Source organism: Rattus norvegicus, chromosome 5, assembly GCF_036323735.1.
Source record: "Rattus norvegicus strain BN/NHsdMcwi chromosome 5, GRCr8, whole genome shotgun sequence".
Classification (NCBI taxonomy): domain Eukaryota; kingdom Metazoa; phylum Chordata; class Mammalia; order Rodentia; family Muridae; genus Rattus; species Rattus norvegicus.
In genome coordinates this window covers 164,590,265-164,611,785 of record NC_086023.1, presented here as the reverse complement: position 1 = coordinate 164,611,785, position 21,521 = coordinate 164,590,265, and the positions used below count along the sequence as shown (strand labels likewise).

At 52.6% G+C, this 21,521-nt stretch overlaps 1 protein-coding gene and 1 long non-coding RNA gene across 4 annotated transcripts in view; one reads left to right on the top strand and one right to left on the bottom strand.

The window, feature by feature from the left end:
• Casz1 (castor zinc finger 1) overlaps positions 1–21,521 on the bottom strand; it is a 149,955-nt gene that overhangs the window by 65,252 nt on the left and 63,182 nt on the right.
• Positions 11,176–15,948, top strand: LOC120103035 (uncharacterized). The gene is made up of 4 exons (XR_005505104.2): positions 11,176–11,448; positions 11,735–11,825; positions 12,901–14,114; positions 15,100–15,948. It is a non-coding gene; the product is annotated as an uncharacterized LOC120103035 (long non-coding RNA).

Sequence of the window (21,521 nt, the reverse complement as noted above, 5' to 3'; positions counted from 1 at the left end):
TTGGCTAGCAGAGGGAACATTCTGGCCAATGAGCCTTAGGTCATTGTTCCGGCCATCCCAAGTTCTCCTTGAGATCTGTCAAGACGCCTCAGGCAGCCTCCCTTGAACCCCCAAAGCCCCCCAACTCTACAATTCCAGTATCTCCCTTCCACCACCTTTTCTCCCCTTCCCTCCTCCCCGGCAACTGTGCATTTATTAATTCATGAGGCACTAATTAGTTCTTTGTTTAATTTTGTGTTAAACAGACTGACCGGAATGATAACGACTTACAGCACAGTGTTGCTGTCCCCAACCACCCCTGTTTTCTGACAACAAGGGAGCGCGGGAGACCGGAGCGCTGAACCCAAATCCCTCAACAGTTGCACTTCATTAAGTCAAAATGTGACAAGAAGCTTAGAGAGCAACTTGCAGATCTGATCACACAGAACAATCCGGGAGGAAACTTTCCGGGAGTTGGTCGGGGCTTGGGGGGAGGGGGAAGGGGAGGGGCAGAGATGCATATTACACGGGCACCAAAACGCTACACCCTGCAGTCCCATCCTTGCCCGTTCAGGGCAGGGAGCCTGGTTGTCAGCAGCAGAGACATTCATTATCTCCCAGGTGGATCTTGGACACTAGATAGATTCTAGGTTCCCAGTAAGGACCTGAGCAGTCAGTACCCAGTAAGCAGTTTTCATTCATTTATTCTGGTAGTGTAACCCCCTTTCCCTGGCCAGGTCTGAAACACTGCCCCTCCTGGTGCTGGTGCCTTCTTAGAGTGGTGGGCACCATCAGATAACAGCAGTGAATGAGGTAACTGGCAGATAACTGGCATCATTGAGGTAGGGTGCAACAGCCAGGTGTGGTGACCGCGCACCTTTGATCCCAGCCCTTGGGAAGCAGAGGCAGGAGGGTGTCTGTGAGTTTGAGAGGCAAGTCTGATGTGCAAATCGAGTTGAGGACAATCAGGGCTGGTTTCAGTGAGAAACTGTCTTGGGGTGGGGGGAGATAAAGGGTGGGTTCTGTGATGGTGGGGAGAAGACAGGAGGCAGGGAGAACACAAAGCAGATGACTCCTACCTTCAGGTAGGGTTCCTAAGGCTAGGGGAACCACCTCAAAGCAAAAAGAGAAAAGGAATATATGTTTAGGGGGTCATAGCAGAAGTGCCCAAGTGTTGTCAGAGCTTCCGCTTTGCCAGCACACACACACATTCTCATTCTCTCTCTCTCTCTCTCTCTCTCTCTCTCTCTCTCTCTCTCTCTCTCTCCCTCTTCCCCTCCCCCTCTCCCTCTCCCTCTCTCTCTCCTTCCCTCCCCTCCCCCTCCTTCCCCTTCCTCTTCTCCTTCTCTCATTTTTTTTTTTCAGACAGGGTTTCTCCATGTAGCTTCGGCTGCCCTGGAACTCACTCTGTTGACCAAGGCTAGTCTTGAACTCACAGAGATCTGCTTCCCTCTGCCTCCTGAGCACTGGGATTAAGGGCATGTGCCACCATCACCTAGCCTCTGCCAGTTCCCTATCCATCTATCTACCCTCCATGTATCTACCCACCTATCCATCATCCATTCACCAAACCATTCATCCCTCTCCTACCCAACTGTACAGGGTTAACCCCGAGTACGGAAGGGTTGAGGGCTCCGTGCAGAGGCGTACAACAATTAGAAGAAGGCATAGCTGGGCTCTGGAGCTTGTAGGCCATAGTGGCTGCCTCTCCCTAGGCATCTGATCTCATGGTGGCAGTGGCCTTTCCTTCCTGGCCATGTAAAAGAGTAGGCCCTCAGTCCCAGAGGTGTCAAACTGCCAACCCTATCAGCTACAACACAGGCAAAGACATTGGCACCCAAAGCAAACCCTGTACAGTCCAAAGGCATCCGCTTTGCCCATCTTTGACCTGACCCTCATCTCTGATGAGGACAAGGGGGGCTCTAAGAAGAGCGAATGCCCAATCACACAAAGGGCTGACACTGTGAGCCTCCATCTTGCAGAATGCCTGTTGCCTCCCTCCTGTTGGCTGCTGTACCTGTCCGTAGGAGGCCTGAGTACAGGGCAACCACAGCCTCCCTTTCCCTGGCCAGGTCTGAAGCACAGTGATTTCCACCTGAGCCTTGCAGCCCTGGGCTGGCTCCTGTTAATTTGCTGTCAGGCTGCCTAAGCAAACCAATTAAAACTAATCATTAATTATAAAAGAGAACGAGAAGAGGAGAGGGCGAAAGATGGGGACTGGAAGAAGGAAGAAAGAACTGGGCTAAAAAGAAAAGACTTAGAGGGTTTTCACAGAGCCCTGATCTGGGGATGAGGGACCGGGGAGGTTGGCAGGGGTGCTAGAACAGAGGGACCAGGAAGAAGCCAAGGATGATGGGAGAATCTTTGATGGACACGAGAGTAGAAAGGAAGGGGATGGAGACGATGTGCTAGAAGCAGGGTATCAAGGCCTGAAGGAGGCTGGCCCTTGTGACACTTGTCTCCTCTGTCTAGAGCTGAAACTGCTCTAGGACCTGGCCCCCCAGTTTCCCCCACAGGCTGTCTGGCTACATATGCATGAAGCCTCAGGCCAGGCTCCTGTCTGAGGTTCCAACCTGCTCCGCAGCCTTCTCAGGCCATGGAGATTCAGGGACAGCTGTCAGGCTGCCTGGCTACCCACCCCCTGCTATCCTAGCCCACCTCCCACCCTCATATACCCTCCCTCGGCTGGGCCTTTCACAAGGGCTGGGGCCATGTCAGCCGGGCAGCTTGAGGAGGGGGCAGCGCAGACAACAAGGGGCAGTGTCATGGAAACGGGCACATTCCCGGAGAAATATTCTGTTTGGCCTCCTTCCTGCATTGAGGAGCTGTCAGGAGCCTGAGTGAGAGTCACACTATCCCGGGACCAGGCGTGACAAAACCTATTTTCTGCCTCAAATTTGATTGATTAAAAAACTTTTTAGGAAAACCATGTTGAAAGAGTGGAAAAGAAAAAAAAAAGATAGACCAGGAGGGAGAAATAGAAGGGGAAAGAAAGAATAAATAAATGTGGTACAGGGAGGGAGGTTTGGAAGAGAAAGGCTCTGTCCGGGGCCAGCGGTTCCCTGCACCCTGCGAGGCTGCCAGGGTGTGTGTATCAGAGGCACAGCCACACCATAACCAGGCAAAACGGAAAGCCCAAATAAAGCCTGGAATGTTTATACCGTGTTTAGAGGGACAATGAGGGGGCTGCCAGCCCCAGACAGGGTAGCAACCAGAGCAGGAACCTGAGGTCTCCAGCCAGGAGTGGCAGGTGGCTCTGCTGTCCAGCATCAAGTCCGAGTGGGCTCTAGATCTGCTCTGTGGTTTTTCCAAAATGGTCATGATTGGGATTTGGCCAGAATCCTGAAAAATCTATACAGGGCCAAGAGGAGGGCCTAGTCATTTAGAGGCAGGGAAGGGATTCCCCAGCTTTCTCTTTCAGATGTATGCACGTAGGTGGAGGCCAGAGCAGGTCGACATTGGGTACCTGTCCCTATTGCTTTCCGCCTTGCTATTTTTTTTTTTTTTTTTTGGAGCTGGGGACCCAACCCAGGGCCTTGTGCTTGCTAGGCAAGCGTTCTACCACTGAGCTAAATCACCAACCCCTGTTATTAATATTTTCGATTCCTTAGTATATTGTGTATACGAGTGTCTGGCCTGCATGTATGTGTACTACATGCGTGCCCGGTGCCCAAGGACGTGATGAACCTGCATGTGGACGCTGGGAATCGAACCTGGGTCCTTTGCAAGAACAGGCACGTGCTCTTGACCGCTGAGCCCTTGCCTTTATTTAATTTGCTTATCTAGTTGAGATAGAGTTTCTCACTGAGCCCAGAGCTCACTGAATTCACTAACTGGCTAGGTCCTCGTGTCCCCCACCTCCCTGGCGCTGGAGTTACAGGCATGGGCCACCACATCCAGCTTTATCGCACGTGGGCGTTAAAAGATCTGAACTCAGGTCCTCAGGCTTGCACAGCGGGCACTATAACCATCGGAGCTGCGTCCCACCAAACCCCTGCCTCCTCAAGGAGTGTTCTTAATACTAGAAATGTAACAGGAGAGCAGGAAGCACCTGGCTTGGCCCTTCTCTCCTACAGTTGGTGAAGCCCGTGCTGTTCAGTGCTGGAGTTGGCTCCCCTTATGTCTCTGTCTTGAGCCTTTCCTATCCGGCTCACAGGACCTGGGTGGATCCTTCCTCAAGTAGTTCTTCCCCCTAGCCAGGGCCTTTGAAAAGGATGGGGATCCTGCCTTGGTTTCTCAAGGAGAAAAGCCATCTCCTCCTGCTCCCTAGACTCCCAGTGTTCCTGCATGACCACCGCAAAGGTCTCAACTATCTTCAGACAAGACTTATGCCCTCTCTGGGAAGAAGGGTCTGAGGTGGTGGCCTGGTATCGAAGGGCCTCAGAGATCAAGGTGACAGGTGGAACTGGCCAAGGAGTCAGTAAGAAGTCTGTCCCATGCGCTAGGTAGGGCACAGTGCAGAGGAATCAACTCAGTCTTCACTCAGGACCCAGAAGGTGTGTGACATACTGTGTGACACAGAGCCACCATAGGGCCAAGACACTCAGCGGCCAAATGCACAGAGAGGCGACACCCCCATCTGGCCTCGCCAAAAAGCAATCCAGTCTCTGCTTCCCTATTTCTCAGAGATCAGAGATGCCAGGCATGAGGGAGATAGAGAATGAAGACAGAGTGGTGTGACCGAGCTGGACTCGAACCCCGCCTCGCCTGGTTCTCACCAGCTGCCATGGAAACCCTTCTAGGGTCCTTTGTGGGAGAGATTCCAGTTTCACTCCAAGATATAAACCTCAAAGGTGAGTCATAGGGACTTAAGCACTGGAACAGAAATGTTCATAGTAGCCCCATTCAGGACAAGCAAAGGGCAGACACAGTCAGAGTTCCCATGGGTTGAGGAATGAGCAACACATGACTTATATGGACTATTATACAGCCATGAAAAATAATAAAGACTTGACACATGCCACAGCATGAAGACACCTGAATGAAAGAAACCAGACAGGGGCGGTTACAAACTGTATGATTCCAGTTACACTAAAAAAAAAAAAAAAAAAAAAAAAGGTCTAGACTAAAGTGAATAGATCATAGAGAACAGATCAGTGATTGTCAGGGGCTGGGGAAAGGGAAGAGTTGGTGGATGACAGATTGCTCATTTCTGTATGAGGTGATCAGAACATTCTGGAACTTGCCAGGTGGTGGTGGCACACACCTTTAATCCCAGCACTGGGGTGGCAGAGGCAGGTGGATCTCTCTGAGTTTGAGGCTAGCCTGGTCTAGAGAGTGAGTTCTAGGATATCCTGGACTACATAGAGAAGCCCCAACTTGAAAAAACCAAAATACATACATACATACATACATACATACATTCATACATACATACATACATACATACATACATACATACATACATTCTGGAACTAGATATTGGTTATAGAAGTACAACTTGTGAGTGTACCCAATGCCACCAAATGTGCACTTAAAACAGTCTCACATTGATCAACTTTATAATGTATATTTACCATAATACAATTCACAATGCAACAGGGGAAAAGATGAGAGCTCAGAAGAAAAGGTGTCAGACATGGGAACCCAGCAGAGGCATCAGATGAGCCAAGCCGGGGTAGGAGGGCAATGTCATAATTTCAAAGGAGTCCTCCTTCCTCTCTGCCCTCTACAGGGTCTGACCCAGCCTCTGATGTGCCCTTGTCTCAGCTCAATCGACCGACTTAGTCTAGCATGCCTGTGGCCCTGGGTTTGATCTCTAGCACCCCATAGACCGGGTGTGGTGGTGCACACTTGTGAGATGGGCACAGGATGATCAGAAGATCCAGGTTATCTCATGGACGTCCTGGGTTACACTCTGTCAGAAAGGGAGGAAGAGAAGGAAACAAGGAAGGGAAGGCACATTGTAATGGACCTCCTCTTAGGATACCATGCCTCAAGTGACTGTGACTCCATCTCCCACACAACACCACGCCCCTGCGTGCACAGGCAGCCAACAGTGCCTCTACAAATCCCAATGCCCCCAGCCCCTCCTCCACATACCCGTCTCTGCCCAGCTAGGCGGTAACTTACGCTCCTTCCCTGGATCCCTGAGCAACAAGCTCCCTCCACAGGGCTCCAAGTTGATGACTTCCCCCGTGCCCCCAAGGGCTCTAGAGCTTCCCAAGGTCTGGCGGTCCAACCCGAAGGGAGAGCCTAGGATACTGGGGGTGTAGGGAAAGCCAAGCACTCTGGGGGGGGTCCCCTGAGCTCTCGTCCCCCCCCATCCCTCCTGCCTGTTCCTGAATGCGTGTGTGTGTGTGTGCACACGGAAACCCCTGCCTTGGCCCGGGAACTGTCAGGAGATCAACAAACAAAAGCTGCTTCTTGACAGGGAGTCATTTATATTTTAGCTTCGTTCCATTATCCTAACGAATCCTTCATCAGCAGATGCAATATTAACAGCAGAAAAATCAGCTCATTACATCCGGGGGGATTTCATCAAGTCGGCAATCATGTGTGCAGCTCCCCAAGCCTTCGAGAGGCCAGTGGGGCTGTTATTTATTTATTTTCTTACTTATTTATTTAATTTTTTGGGTTCTTTCCACATAATTGCACCGCATCTCAGATCTTTAATAAATAATTTGTAGGTCCTGAACCGCGCACAGCTTTGCTCTCTGCCACGGAGAGCCTGCTTTAGCCAAAATATTTACCAATATTTAAAAGTCATTAGAGTCAGGAAGGAAGTGGGGGGGGTGGTACCGGGAGCAGCCCGACTTGGGGCTATGGTGTATACTACCAACCCTGTCCTCCAGACCCATCTCCTGGTGGGAAGGTGGTCATTCTGCCTGGTGACTCCCGGTAGAGGTCCTTGCCTGTCACTCTGCTTGATTAGACCCTCGGAGGTTTCCTGGGCGCTTGCAGAAAGGGTTGGACGTATCTTGAAGGACATGTCCTGATTTCTTGAGGCTAATGGGGCTGGTGGTGGCAGAGGCCTAGTCGGTGCCTTGGCAGAGGCCTTTTGAATCCTCTGCTTTTGGCTTCTGCTGGTGGGCACGGCCGGGCAACCAACCTTCCCCGGGGGAGCTCAACCAGATAACTTGTGCTGCCACCCACCAGGCCATGGCTGCTACAGCTCGGCAGCGGGAAGCATCCTTCTTGCCTTCCCAAGGTAACTGTGAAGGAAAGCAAAGCTCCAAGGTTCTGGAAGGAAGACTTGGCTCATTTTGTAGACTTAAACCTCAGAGCTCTGCTCCAGGCAGTGCCACCCGGGGAAAAGGATCGGTGTCAGGAGTGGCTTGGCTAAGACTCCTTTCTTTCCACGCATCCTGTCTAAATAGACCAGCCTTCCAGAGACTCCTGGCTCCAGTCCCCAAAGCTGGAGTGGCCACCGGTGCTGACAGCACCCCTGCTGCCACCATAGGCTGGCCATGCTTTCACAGGTTTTTCCCAGCGGGGGCTGGATTTCTGCCCAGCCAGGAATGTGCTCCCAGGATGTCAATTCTAATCTCCCCAGCGCTCTGACAGAATTAAGCTCCAGTTTGTCCGACAACATCCCAAAGTTTCAGAAATCCAGGGCAGGCTTCTAATCAGGCTGGAGGACAAAGGTCTGGCCTGACCCTGTCACTTCCACTTACGCCTCCTGTCTGTCTGGGCCTCGGCCTTTGGGCAGCTTCCTCCAGCCTCTGCCCTGGCCAGTTTCCCCCTCCCCCAGGGCCCCTGTTTCTCCGCCCAGAACTTCCCCTACCTAAGCAGTCCAGCTAATCCCATTGCTCCACCATACAAAGCCTAGGGATCCCTGTAAGGCTGCCTGCCTGGCCTCTGCCTATCGGCCCAGCCTTGCTAAGGCTCCCAGTGGTCAGCTTAGTAGAGGGGATCTCAGGCCTCGCTAGGCTCCACCGTGGTTCTGGGCAGAGGCACTACAGTCAGTGCACTGCTGTCTTCAGTCAACCCAAGCCAAGCCTCGTGTAATGACCCCTAAGGCAGCCTTTGAGCATCCTGTTGGAAAGGTCTAGAAAGCCTGGGTCCTCTGTCACATCTGGAGGCCCTGTGGGGCAGAGACTTCTTTCCCTCGACCAACTCTGCTGGTCACTGAGAGTTAACCATCTGCTTGGGATAAGCAGAAGCAGCTTTGAACTTGCAGTAGGCAGGGCCTGTGACCCGGACTCAAGTTTTTGGTTCTCTTGGGTCAGGGGCGTCGTCGTGATAAAATGTAGACACGGGGGCTGGGGATTTAGCTCAGTGGTAGAGCGCTTGCCTAGCAAGAGCAAGGCCCTAGCAAGGCCCTGGGTTCGGTCCCCAGCTCCGGAAAAAAAAAAAAAATGTAGACACGACCTCCTCCTCTCTCCACACTCCCCATTCCCTATCCATGTGGCTCATGGCTGGGTGTGGAGTGCTCAAACCTGCCTCTGTACCCACAGGAGATTTCAGAAACAGTTGGTAAGGAGAGGCAAGACCTTTTGAGGGGGGGAGGGAGACAGACAGAGTGATGTGGGTGGGGGCCATAAATTAAACTTGGCTTTGTGTTCATCAAAACCTTCATGGGGGCAGAGGGAGGAGTGTGGACATCCAGGGGTGTGGAGACAGTCAAGAGGACATCCAGGCGTTCACCATCTATGAGCCTCATGCTGGTCACCAAGTTGACCAGTGGCAAGGGGTTCCCAGGCAGGGGTGGGAAAACGATTATATGCTTAGGAAGAGAGAGGTTGAGGAAGAAGAAACAGATATACCACTGAAGACAGGAAGAATCTAGCATGGTCAAGATAGGAGAGGGAATGCCTAAGAACCGACTACCCAGCCCGTATCATGGAGAGTTCTGAGGCCAGGAGTGGTGCACACCTTTAATCCCACTTGGGAGGCAGAGGCAGGCAGATCTATGCCTGGTCTACAGAAGGAGTTCTAGGACAGCCAGGGCTATATAGGGTGACCCTGTCTCAAAAGAAGGAGGAGGAGGAGGAGAATGTTCTAGAATGCCACAAGTAGGTAGGGCCCTATCATAGCCTTTCTGCTTCTCCTGGCACTGGCCCCTGAGCCTTCACCAGTCCAGCCAGCAGGTCCTGAGGGCAGATCTGCATGGCATGGATGGTGGCTGGTAGGGAGATGGACAGGCCCAAGGGGACGGCAGTGGGGAAGGGTATGAACGTTTAATAAATCCCCCCATACCCCTGAATCACAACAGTTCTATCTAGTAACGAAAAAGTCCACGGGGGTCTCTCCTGGAGAACAGTTGAACGACTGTCTGTCAGCACTTTACAGAACTCCAGTGCAGCTTTCTCTGCTCCCGTCCCCAGCCTAGTGGGCTCCTCAACTTCCCCAAACTTCCAGCTTAGCCTCTGTGCCTTTCTCCGTGCCTCATCTTCCCTTGATTGCCAAGCTGGGGTGTTGGTGAGTTATTGTCCAGGCGCCCCCCCCCCCTCCTTTTTCTGCTATTTATCAGCAGATTGTGTGGAACTGAGTGGTGTGAGCCTCGCCCTGCTAAATAAAGCTTTGGTATTTCTGATAAAGCCATCAAATTCCTTATCACACTGACACAAAGTGCATTTAAAGAGACAGACACCCTGTCCCTCCCTGTCCCCACCCGCTCCACTCAGTTCAGATTTCCAGCTGCCCTGACACCAAATACGGCTCCTGAGGATGGAGGTGGGGGTGGGGATGGGGGGGGGTGCAGACACAAACCCTTTCTAGATCCTGCTTTTCCCAGGTAGAGCTGCTGGCACCTCGAACCCAGGGCTGGCCCCGGGGTGTGGCACACTGCTTCCTGGCCCCGTACTGAAACCAGTGGAATACTGTGATTGGAAACCGCCCTGAACTAGGGGATGTCCTCGTAAACAGAACGGTCCTGTGTTAGGACAACAGCCCACAGAGGGAGGAAGTCTCCGGAAGCTGTGCGTCTGTTTAGCAGCCCAAGCACTGGGATCTGGGATTTTGTGCTTGTAGCCAAAACTGGTACAAAGAGGGGACAAGAGAGGAAACTGAAGCCCCTCTAGTGCAGGGAGGATGAGGGCTGTGTTCCTATGGGTCGTGACTGTTCACCATATGCTCGAGCGCTATGCAAAGCCTGACTCCTGACACAGCCCCACAGGCCGATAGGGCTATCACGCCATTTGACAGATGAGGAAACCAAGGTTGGCCCAATTCCACACAGCCAGAGGCAAAGCCAGCAGGGGCTCTGGCCTGTCTGGCTGATTCTCTTACCGTGAAAGACAGTTCTCCCTTAATCAGTTCTGAGAGCGTCTGACCCCTGTGTCGGGCTCTGCCCACCTCCTCTGTTATGATTCCGTGATCCCCGTGCTCCGGGGTCCTCTCCCACCTCCCCGGTCCGAGCTCTGGAGCCCAGGTCTCGCGCCCACACACAGCTTGCTGGGTGAAGAATCGAATTTATTATTTTTAATTATTTTGATTTATCAAACTAGCAGCTACAACCATATTAAAACAACTTGGCTTCTTGACTTTTAACAGAAACACCTGCTCCAGGGCTCCCCCAGGCTCCAGAAGATACCTTGCCACTCCTCTTGCTCCTCTAGAGGGTTCCTCAGGCTCCTAATGCAAAATTCCCAAATGTGAGGGACACATGACATCTGCTTTTGTTCCTCCCCTACCAAAAGCAGGTACAACTGGAAGTTATGGAGGGCCAGGGGACAACCAAGGAACAAGATGGGGCACAGCTGTCAGGAGCTTTGGGGAGCAATCACCCCTGTCCCCTGGCTCAGGAGACCTTCTAGAGCCTTGACCTGGGAAGTGGTATCTGGATCTGGCTCAAGTACAACTCCCTGCAGCTGGCATTGGGGGCGCAGGTATTTTAGAGTCTGGGTATTGGAGAGGAAGTACCAAACCACAGGTTTCTGTGGGATATCCAGGTCTCCATGGACCTAGGGCATGAGGAGAGGCTGGTTGATGGTGTGTGTGTGTGTGTGTGGTGTGTGTGTGCGTGTGTGTGTGGTGTGTGTGTGTGTGTGTGTTCTGACTGAGGCCGAGATGCACACTTCAAAGTTCTAAGCAAAACTATATATAAATTAATGTGAATGGAAGATACTACCTCTGGCATTCAGAAAAGTCCCCAGAAGATACCCACAGTCATTTCTAATATCCGGGGGATGGCACCTCTTCTTGTCCCCTCAATGGGGTGAAGAGGTCACCCATGAAGAAAGCCATTGTCACCCGCTGTACTATATCACAAAGCAGCCTCATGCCTAAGTAACAGGCAAGGGTCAGACCTGGAGCTACCCTGCCACAGGTCCCCACTATATCACAACCCGGCCAAAGAGAGCCCCACTCTGGCTGCAAGTTCTCAGCTCTGATGGACACCTCTAGGCGTGTTATCTGAACTCTCTGAGGTCGAGTTTCCTTATCTGTAAAGAGTACATGGCGAGAGGGCCGGTCGCAGAGGGCCATGGAAATGGGAGACGGCGAGTGCAGAGACCTGAGCAAAGTTTGTGGAAAGTGACAGCGGCGGCCATCACTGTCATGAGCACCTCGACCTCTTCCTGACTGGTATCTGCTAAGGGGGTGCACCTGGGGCTGGAGAGAGCTCACTTGAGAGAGCTCAGAGCTGTCTCAGGGAAGCCATCCCTGCTGCCCTCCTGAACAAATGGCTCCCATAGGCAGGAAGGGGACAGGAGAATGGAGAATGCCGTGGACGGTCAGAGTCGCCTATCAAAAACTGTCCATTCCCTCTGCTTTCCCCGGGGACTCATGCCCTAATATGGGTCCTGTAGCTTTCTGGGTTATTTCGAGTTCAGTGATAATGACTCTTAAGTTTTGCTTCTGCTGCTCTCAGAAACCTTTCCATCGGGGTAGAGGAGCAGAAGGACGGTTGGCGAAGAATGTGAAAGACACAGGGAGTAGAAAGTCACAGCATGTGGAGAGAGGTGAGCTATGGTGAAAGCAGATACAGGGCTTGACCAGCGACCCAAGATGAGGAGGGACTCAGCTACACAGGCTACAAGGTGGACACCCGGCCACGCCTTCATGTCCGCTGTCTCCCTGGACAGCTACTCGCTCCCAAGGGAGGGACTTAAGAAGAAGTTTAAGCACCAAGCCCATCTCTTCACTCATAACTCTAGCGAGGGGACCTTCTGCCTAACAGCCACGCCGGGCCCAGGGGCCCCTTGGAGCCTTGATTTATTACGGACTAATTATCTTCCTGCCCAACCTTGGCCCATCGAGTCCAGACCGCAGAGGGTTAACTAGACAGAGGGGCTGGCTGGCTCTGCTTCTGCTTTACCTCCATCCTAGAACTCCTATCACCTACCTCCCCCACCCCCTGATCTTAGGAAAAAAAACCCATCAAAATAACTATTTTATGTCTCCAAATATGCAGATCATTTTCTTTAATGAAAGATGCTTGACGTCTCCGATCCAATTAATATGCAAATGCAGGAGAGGATTTATTTGTGACATTCTGTCTGGGTGAGAGAAAACAAAAAAGGCCTGTTAACCAAAACACTAATTGCTGTGACTGATTGTCACATATCATCATTTTCATAGGATCCCCTCCATTCCCTGCTCTCGGGGAGCTTGAAGCCAGGACGCACGCCACGCAGGCATCAAGGAGAAACAGGGCAACTGGCTACCTGCCAGCTCGTCCCCCTCATCTCGAGACCCCGTGCTGGGCTGGAGGAGGTGGAGGGTCCGCATGGCTCTGGTTCCCCTTTGTCTGTCCCTGACCTTCTGCTGCACGCACTGGTTCATCTCCCTCGCTAGGCTGTACCTGAGGCCTTAGGTGCCCGCTGACGAAAGTCGTGGGTTCCAGCGTCTACCCGGCTCGCAAGTGGGATCGCCACAGGGCCTCAGCCCAGCCAACCTCGAGACTCTGTGAAAGAACTAGAAGCAGGCCTTTCTTATGGCCTAGAGGCGTCCCTGGCTGCCTCTCTGGGTCCCCTCAGTCACCAAGCTCTGCTTCTCTTTCCTGCCTTTCATGTTGCTTTTTTTTTTAACCTCAAGGTCATCATAGAACCTACTGAGTTGCACCACCCAGGGAAACCGAGGCACGGCATCCCCTCCTTCAGAAGACACAGAGGCTCTGTGGAATCTCAAGACTTGTAAATACCCACTGAAGCTGCGCAGGCATCTATGCCCTGGGCCTACCCCCATGTGGTCAACAAACTGGTCCGGCCAACAGCTTCCTAGAGTAGCTTCCATGACACCGTTTTCCAAAGGACCTAGGGTTTCTGACTCCTCCTGTGGGCTAGGGACATCGGGGAAGGGAAGGAGGGCAGAAGAGACTCCTGTTCCCAAAGGCCAAGGGGAAGTCAGAAGGAAAAGGCATACCTTGCTCAAGTGACCTAGTTAGGGCAAAGAGCTTTCTGGGTGCCACACGGTTCCAAGCAAGGCTAAGAGCCAGTGTCAGATCCTCTAGAGTAGCCTTCTCCTCACACCGGCGCCAGGACTGAGAGAGACAAGAGGATACCAAACGTGGGGCCTAGTATGTTGGGGAACTGGTCTCTGCCTGGAGTTTGGACAACTTGGGAGCAAAGGTCTCTTCTGGGCATAGTAGTATGTACCCATACCCAAGCACTTGGGAGGCTGTGACAAGACAATCATTGGCTCAAAGCCAGCCTGGGCTAAAAACAAGTTCAAGGTTCGTTTGGACTACATGTAAAACCATACCCTGTCTCAGAAAACCAAAGAGAAGGCCTCTTCCCCCGTCCTGCACCCTCCACGGAACTCTTCCAACTTTCCAGATATGTTGAAAACTTGACACTGGACAACCAAAGCACAAGGCTGAGCTGTCATGGAGGTCCTTGAGACTTGCCCTGAGTGTTGGGCTCTAAGTCTTGCTGGAAGTTACAAAAAATAACCCCAACACCTTGAGAAGCCACCAAGCAGGAAGCATGCAGTGAACACCACCATAGGTTGGTCCAAGGCTGTGTGTCTGCCACTACAAAAGAATGAGTGCTGGAGGAAGATGGTGTCTTCCCTCTTGATTCCCATCCCAGAAGTACCTCAGCCCCTGCTCCAGCCCAGCTGCTTCCCTCAGGCGATTCCACCAGGGCCTTGAGGAAGAGCTGGCGCCAGGGCAGCATGGGGCAGACATTCTCCCCCCAAAAAGACCTGCCCCCGCACCCTGAGAACAGGCTGAGCAGGATGCCGAGCGGGGGTGCTTGGAAGCCTTCCGGGAAGAGCACAACCCTGGCACCAGTCCCGCCGGGAAGGAGGTGAGTTGGGTCTGCTACAATGTCTGCTGCTCACCTGACTCGCGCCCACGGCGGCTGAGCACCAATAGGGTGTGCGTGGGTGCAGACGGGTGGCGCGCATCATGGCGCCAGGAGCCCAGGGAGGAAGGGCAGGCGGCTGGGAGTGGCAGTAGGCTAGCTGGTCAGCTGAACGGCACCCTAGCTGTGAGCTGGAGTGGGAAGGCCCCACCCTTCCTTGTAGATGGCAGCTTGGAAGCGGAATGAGAAAAAGGGTGCTCTATACAACATCGGGCCCGTCCTACCGGAACGCAGATCACCCACTTTCCCCTGTCCCGTCTACCACATTAGTCAAGAGAGAGAAGCCCCGTCTTATTCCTACTTTGATTGTGCCCACCTTATGAGGGTTCACCACACAGCCGTTGGGGCACAATACTTGGCTCTCACCATGCCATGATTTAGAGCCCCTTTAAAACAAACCCATCTGTACATTAAAACCACCCATAAAACAAAGGAGTGAGTGGCTGTGGCTCTGAGGATCTATTAAAGCCAGACGCCCATACCCACCCCACTGCCTCACCCACTCCTTCGCTAGTACCCAGTCTCGGGCAGCATAGGCCTCACAGGACACAGCAAAGCTTCGCCTGGCTGGGTAGATCATCTTCCTGGCAATGGGCAGGGAGGCCCTGTGCTTTGCAGGATCTCCCGCCCAGGCCTAGAGGGAAGGCCTAGATAGACTCCAGGGCATCCAGTTAGCAGTTCTGGCTAGAGGCTTGTTCCTATCCGCTGCTACCCTTCCTTCTCCGTCTTCTACTTTCTCCTCCCTGTGGTAAGAACAGATTCCCCGGAACTAGATGCTAGAGAATCCATCCATCTGTTGCCCTTCTCTTAAATGCTCCTGGCTGGGGTCACGACCGTTTCCTGGGGCCATCTTTGGTGGCCACACTAACATGATATCTTCCAGGGTTCACAGGCCCCAAACCCAGAGACCTCTTCCCTCGCTCCTTAGGGTTCATCCCAAGAAAAATCAACTGGAGGATCCTCCCGGACAGACCACCAGCAGGACATCCACACCGTGTGCGCAGCCAAACTCTGACATCAGTCATGTCTTTCAGATCCCTTTGGGTCATGGACTAAGTCTACTTTCCCAAACTGCCGGCCCCAGAGCTCTCTTGCCATGGTACTTCTAGAGCAAGCACCCTTGCTGAAAGGGTGTAAGGCAAGTGTCCCCCAACCCCCGTCCCCCGAGCTTTAAAAATACCCCGGCGTGTGGTTCACGGGACAGAGCGAAGTTCACGTGGTCAGAGTCGAGTATAAATAACCGGCAAATCGGTTCCCAGAGCCCGGGCCCTTCCCCATCACCAGGAACCTTTCCGAAGAGAATCAAAGTGAGCACAACTGTTACCAAGTCACTACTGAAATATTTACCAGCCTGGCGAAGTGCCTAAGGTGCTTGGCACCCAGTGCTTGCTTATTTACAAGGCTCTTTTAAAGGGTAGAGAGACAAAACAGAGTAACCTGAGCTACTAAATGGAGGGGCCAGGTGGTGCCCACCAGCTGCCAGCTGCCCCAGGCACTGAGGGAGCTAGAACACAAGGATGGAGATCAGCCCCCCAAAACGGGTCAAGATCAGCTTGGTGGCCAGGAAGGACCTACCAGTAGCAGAGAGGGCCCCTGGGAGGCAAAGTGGCTACCAGCTGCAACCAGCGGCAACCCTCCCACCCCAGCATGAGTTCCAGAGCTGTCCCCTGGACTTCTGCATATTTACCTGAAAAGTCACCTGGACACTGCCTACCACAGGCTGTGGGGAAGGGCCCCTAGGCAACAGACAGGCAGGGGAAAGGGGAGGTCTAGAGGAAGGGAGGCAAGGGTGGATGCTGGCTGGGATCCTGGGAGTGGGGATGGAAAGGGGACATACGGGGACCTGAGGAGAGAAGGCACTCAAATTTTCTCTTCCTCTTCTCTCTTTGAAGTTTCCTTGTGGTTTGAATTTAATTTTGATTTTCTCAACTCTAGCAGATTGGAGTTGAAATAACTTACAAATTACTTAATGTGTTGTAAATCTGGGGGAATTCAGGAGTAATGGGGACCACATGTTGGCCTGGAGGGAGCCCATGGAGAACTGAGGGGAGGTGGCCCTCAGAGACATGCAGGTGGCTGTCCAAGGCAGGGAAGCTGGATGGCCAGGTTCTCCCCCAAGGGATGGGGTTCAAACCCCTTTAGGGGTGGGGGTAGGATCCCCAGATGGCCAGAAGGCCCTGGACAGACCTAGAGAGGAAGTGTTAAGATCACTGACTTGACTGAGTTGCAGCCTAGGGCTTCCTGATGACTGTGGACACTGGGCAGCCAAGTAGGCTGTGTGCCAGGCGTCCGCCAGGCCCCTCTCCTGCGCCAATGCCAAGGCCACAGCCAGCCTGCTGTGTGCGTGTGGCTGTCAGCTGAGCTCCTGCCCACCTCCCCCTCCCCCTCCCCTTTCCGCAGACTTCTCTCAAGTACTCAGCCATATGGTTCCAGTTAAGCTCCATATTTTTCCTTGTCGATTGAAGAGACACACTTTCCTCTTTGCCAGACAGTTTGCAGATTGCTCTGCTGGCTCAATCTCTTATTGGATTTCTCAAAAAACCTGACATTTTAAATTAATTTACAGCCACAACAAAAGGAGTTCAGAATTTTAATGGTGTTGTAAGTAATTTTTAGGTAATCCACTCCAGATTTTGATATTAACCTTTGAAACTGAAGTTCATTCAGCTACTATGTTACTGTACACAGTTAGACTCCAGGCCTGGGGAGGAGGCCTTGGGGGGCGGGCACTTTGGAAAGTCCTTTTTGCTAGGAAACCCCAGAGAGGATGATGCCCGGGGCATCTTGGACAGGTAGATGATAGCCAGAGACCAGGAAGGGGAAATGTCGGGGCTTAAGATAGCAGGGTAGGTGTTGAGGTATAATTGCGTGGGCCAGGGACACTGCTGAGTGTTCTAGAAAGGCAGGTGACCTCTGGAGGGAGCTGTCTTCTCCAAGTCACTCAGAAGCAAGGGTTGAGCGAAGCTTTGCCTCAGCATACTGGGAAATAGCCACAGAGACAGTGATCAAACTGATGCTGGCTGGCATTTACTGTCGTCAAACTCAGTGTTAAAGGCTTTCCACGTGCCAACGCGCGGACACCTCGAACCACCCTTAGAACGGGCGCCTTCTGGCTCTCGCCATCACCTTCCTGGCTCATATTTAGCCCAGCATACAGTTATATTCCAGGCTACTCATGGAACTGAGGCAGGAGGATTATGAGGCTAAAAAGAGTGAGTTTAAAGTCATCCTGGGCTACTTGAATTGGATCATATTTCAAAATAAAAAGTATAGATAGATAGATAGATGATAGATAGATAGATAGATAGATAGATAGATATAGATAGATAGATATAGATAGATAGATAGATAGATAGATAGATAGATAATGAAAATTGGAAATCAGGGTCTGGGAAATGGCTTAGTGGGTCAAGTATCCACTGTATAAACATTGGGACCTGGGTTCGGATCTCAAGTACCCATATACAAGCCCAGTGTGGTAGTGCGCACCCACAATCAGCTGGTAAGGCAGAAGAAACAGGTATTTTCCTGGGGCTTGCTAACCAGGCAGTCCAGCCAAAATGACAAGCCCCAAGTTCAGTGAGAGATTTGGTCCTAAAGAATCGGATGGGGGCTGGAGAGATGGCTCAATGGTTAAGAGCCCTGGCTGCACATCCAAAGGTCCCGGGTTTGATTCCCAGCAACCACATGGTCACCACAGTCTGTGACTCAAGTTAGAGGGATCTCATGGCCTGTTCTGGCCTCCACATGCACCAGGCATGCATGCGGTACACAGACATCTGTGCTGACAAGACACCCATATATATTAAATATCTAAGGTAGAGTTAGAGAGTGATGGAGACAGATGCCCAAAGTCTACCTCTAGTCTACACACACACACACACACACACACACACACACACACACACACACACACACAAATAACACAAACAGAGGTGGGGGGGCATCCAAAAACACACATGAAAAAAAATCGGGCATCCAGCTCAGTGGTAGAGTGGATGCAGAAGCCCTGGGTTTGATATTACTGAAAGAGAAAAGAAAAAAAGTTTATACCCAGCAGAGGCTGACACATCCAGGGCTGAGCGAAGCCTTTTTAAGTTCTTGACTCATGAAACGGCAGAGGGGGACAGTCCACACCCCAGTCTACAGAGGAGAACAAGAGGCTGGGAGAGGCGAAGCTTGGTCCCCAGGCTTTGGAGTCACAGATTGGCGGAGAGAGTCCGGGACATTGTCCTTCCCATGCACTCTGTCTCTTCCTCCACTGTTACAGAACCCTAACCGCCACCGCGTTCCCCCTCTCTTGAGCCAGAGGAAGAGTGTACACAGCCCTCTGGGTCCTGACAAGGAGGCCACCTCGCCCTTGTTCTGCCTCAGGCCGAGCTGAAGGCTGCGTGCCAAGCCGGCCGGAGGAAACTCCAGGCATGGGGAAGGCAGTTCTCGCCAATGTCTTTACTAGGCCCTGGCACAGCACAGTCCTGCCTGGGTGCCGTGCCAGCTCACTACACCAGCAGATTGCTAGCATTCTTTTCTTGCAGGAGCTTCCCAGGGCACCCAGGAAAGGAGAGAAACAGATGCCCCCCCACACACACACCAAGGCCACTGTAGTCCCTGGAGGGTGCTCCCAAAGCAGTCACACGGGACTCCCACGAAAGGAAAGAGGGAGACAAGAGTGAGCCCAGGGGTCTTTCTTGGCCTGTGTGCTGTCTTAGAGAAGTGGACTCAGGGAATGAGTCAACCACTGTGAACACACTGAGATGTCACGAAGCGTCACTGTGTCAAGTCCCCAGCCAGCGTCCCTACTGTGGATGCTGGGGCAGAGGGGAGGAATATGAGAAGAGTCAATCAACCACAGAGGTCTTTGCTTCATCTTCTTTGGAAGTGAGCAGAGTGCTGGAGCAGGAAGGGTTCAGACTGAGTAAGACCGATGGGGGAGTTGTGGGGGCCTGGGATGAGGAGAAGGAGAGGTGGGTGAGCTGGGCAGAGGCAGGGAGTGGTCTACTACAGGGTCCGTGGCAGGGCAGGGGAGGCTCAGTAATCAGGGCAGGGTGTCAAACATGAGCGGTAGAGCCTGTCACCCGTCACAGAGCCTAGTTCATAGCCTTTATGCACAGCAAATAATCCTGAAACTCGGTGTTCTAGTTCAACATCCACCTACTCACTCGTAAGTGTGTTTGCTATTTTGACACGAGGTTTGTAAGTTGGAGAAAGAAGTCCAGCCTCCCAACACCTAGATTTAAGCATCTTATCCTTGGGGTTCTGGGAATGCAGCACTGACCAACAGTGCTCTGAGCCAACACCCCTTTGATTCCCCACTTCTGGGGGGTTGGTTTGGGAGGAGGGCTCCAAGATCACCTTCTTTGCTCTACGCAGGCCTCAGATTGAGCCTCTAGACTCCAAGATTGAGCAAAACTTTTGCCCAAGGTGCCAGCAATCAGAATAGGAATTTCTGCCCTCTCACTACTCCAGGCAAAGTGTCTACACGCTAGATTTCTGGATACTGAGCAATGAGGGCTGGCCCGAGAAGCCAGCCTTTGCCTTCTTCCCAATCAGAGGCAGCAGAAGAACCAGGCGGCAGCTGCCAAGGCTGCCCACAGCCCGTGCCCAGACTGCTCAGACCTGGGAACCTGTGGAGTCCCTGGCTAGCAGCCAGACAGCATGTATGAGTGTCAGGGGGCAAGGTGGGGGATTGGGAGGAGGGCTCAGGCTTCCCATGCCCCGGCATCATGCCAACACGTGGAAGGTTGAACTCACCCTGGGCATGATGCCACGTGCCCAAGGACTGGGCATCTGTTGGCACAGCAGCACGTGAAGAATGAAGGGTCTTACTGTTGCCCACCACACTGGGCTTCCCCTTCAACATGTTACAATGGTAGATCTGAGCCTTTCACTACATGGCGCCCAGGATGGGGTCCCTCAAGTGTCCCTTTGGCACCATGCCAGCCACGTACTGCGGGCTATCCCCATTGGCACTGGGCCGCACATGGAAGGGCTGGGGCACCCTGGTGGACTTCAGCCAAGTGCCAAATGGCTGTCCCTATTGGCTTAAGGCCATCAACTGGGCACCTTTAGGTTTGGACCTGTGGTGCCATCCATTTCCTATAGCCGCCCACGGGACCGTCTTTCTTCCTCTTACAGCTCTGCCCACAGACAACCATGGTCTATCATTTTACGGACCACAGAACAATGTTAGGAGTCTTCCGAAGGTTAGGGCAATGTAAAAAGTATTTGTGCGAATTAACGTGCTAACCTGACTGTCCCTTCCTGTCATAGCCCTGCCTAACTGATTAAATGTTCATGTGTGTTCTAGAAACTTCCTGACACCTCCCCCCGACACACACACACATGGTTGTCTATTGGCCTCTCTTGGTCTCCTACTCTTTCTTCTTCTTCTTCTTCTTCTTCTTCTTCTTCTTCTTCTTCTTCTTCTTCTTCTTCTTCTTCTTCTTCCTCTTCCTCTTCCTCTTCCTCTTCCTCTTCCTCTTCCTCTTCCTCTTCTTCTTCTTCTTCTTCTTCTTCTTCTTCTTCTTCTTCTTCTTCATTATTATTATTATTTTATTTCTCTCTCTTGGTCAGGTTAAAGCGCTCCTGAGGGGTGATTGACAGAGGTTGCCATGGAGACCCGGGCTTGAAAAAAAGCCTCGTTAGTTGCCAACTCCGTGTGTTGTTGTTTTACAACTGTGACCGACCGTCACATGAGAGGGGGGACAGCTGGGGGCCGGGCAGCACAAAAGGGAATGGCTTTTTAATGGAGTGCCTGGCCTGCGCTTGAAGACTCAATAAAGAGTCGCTGGTGAGTCCCCTTGCTGGGACTGGCCCAGCGCACGGGGCCAGAGGCCCTTTGTTCCACAGGAGCTGGGATGGGAAAGTTGGGAAAACCAGTCGCTGAGAGGTGAAAACAAGAGGCTTCTCCATCCCCCCCCTCACTGGACAGATATTTTCTCTCGCTCTCGGGGTGCCCTGATAGAAGGCACAAAACTCAGTGTCTTGGACGAGCTGCCATGCTGGGGGAGGGGGATGGGGGAAGGGATAGAAGCAGAGGGAGGCTGAGGCCAGCAGCGGGAAGGAGGAGGGGGAGGGGAAGGGAGAAGAAGAGGAGGGGAGGGGGAGGGGAGGGGAGGAGGAGAGAAGGAGCCTGCCTGCCTTTGGCTCCAGGACCCTGAGTGAGAGGCAGGTGTCTGATGGGAAACCGGGCCCCTGTGAGACAGGAGGTAGTGGGAGCCTAATTTCAAGATAGGTCTGATCCCTGAGGGGCAAGATAACCACAGGAGAATGCCTCATCTATTGCCAGAGTCCATGGATTTGGCTGCACCACCGGCAGTCAGGTTTAGGGAGCATTCTCTCCACTGCCTA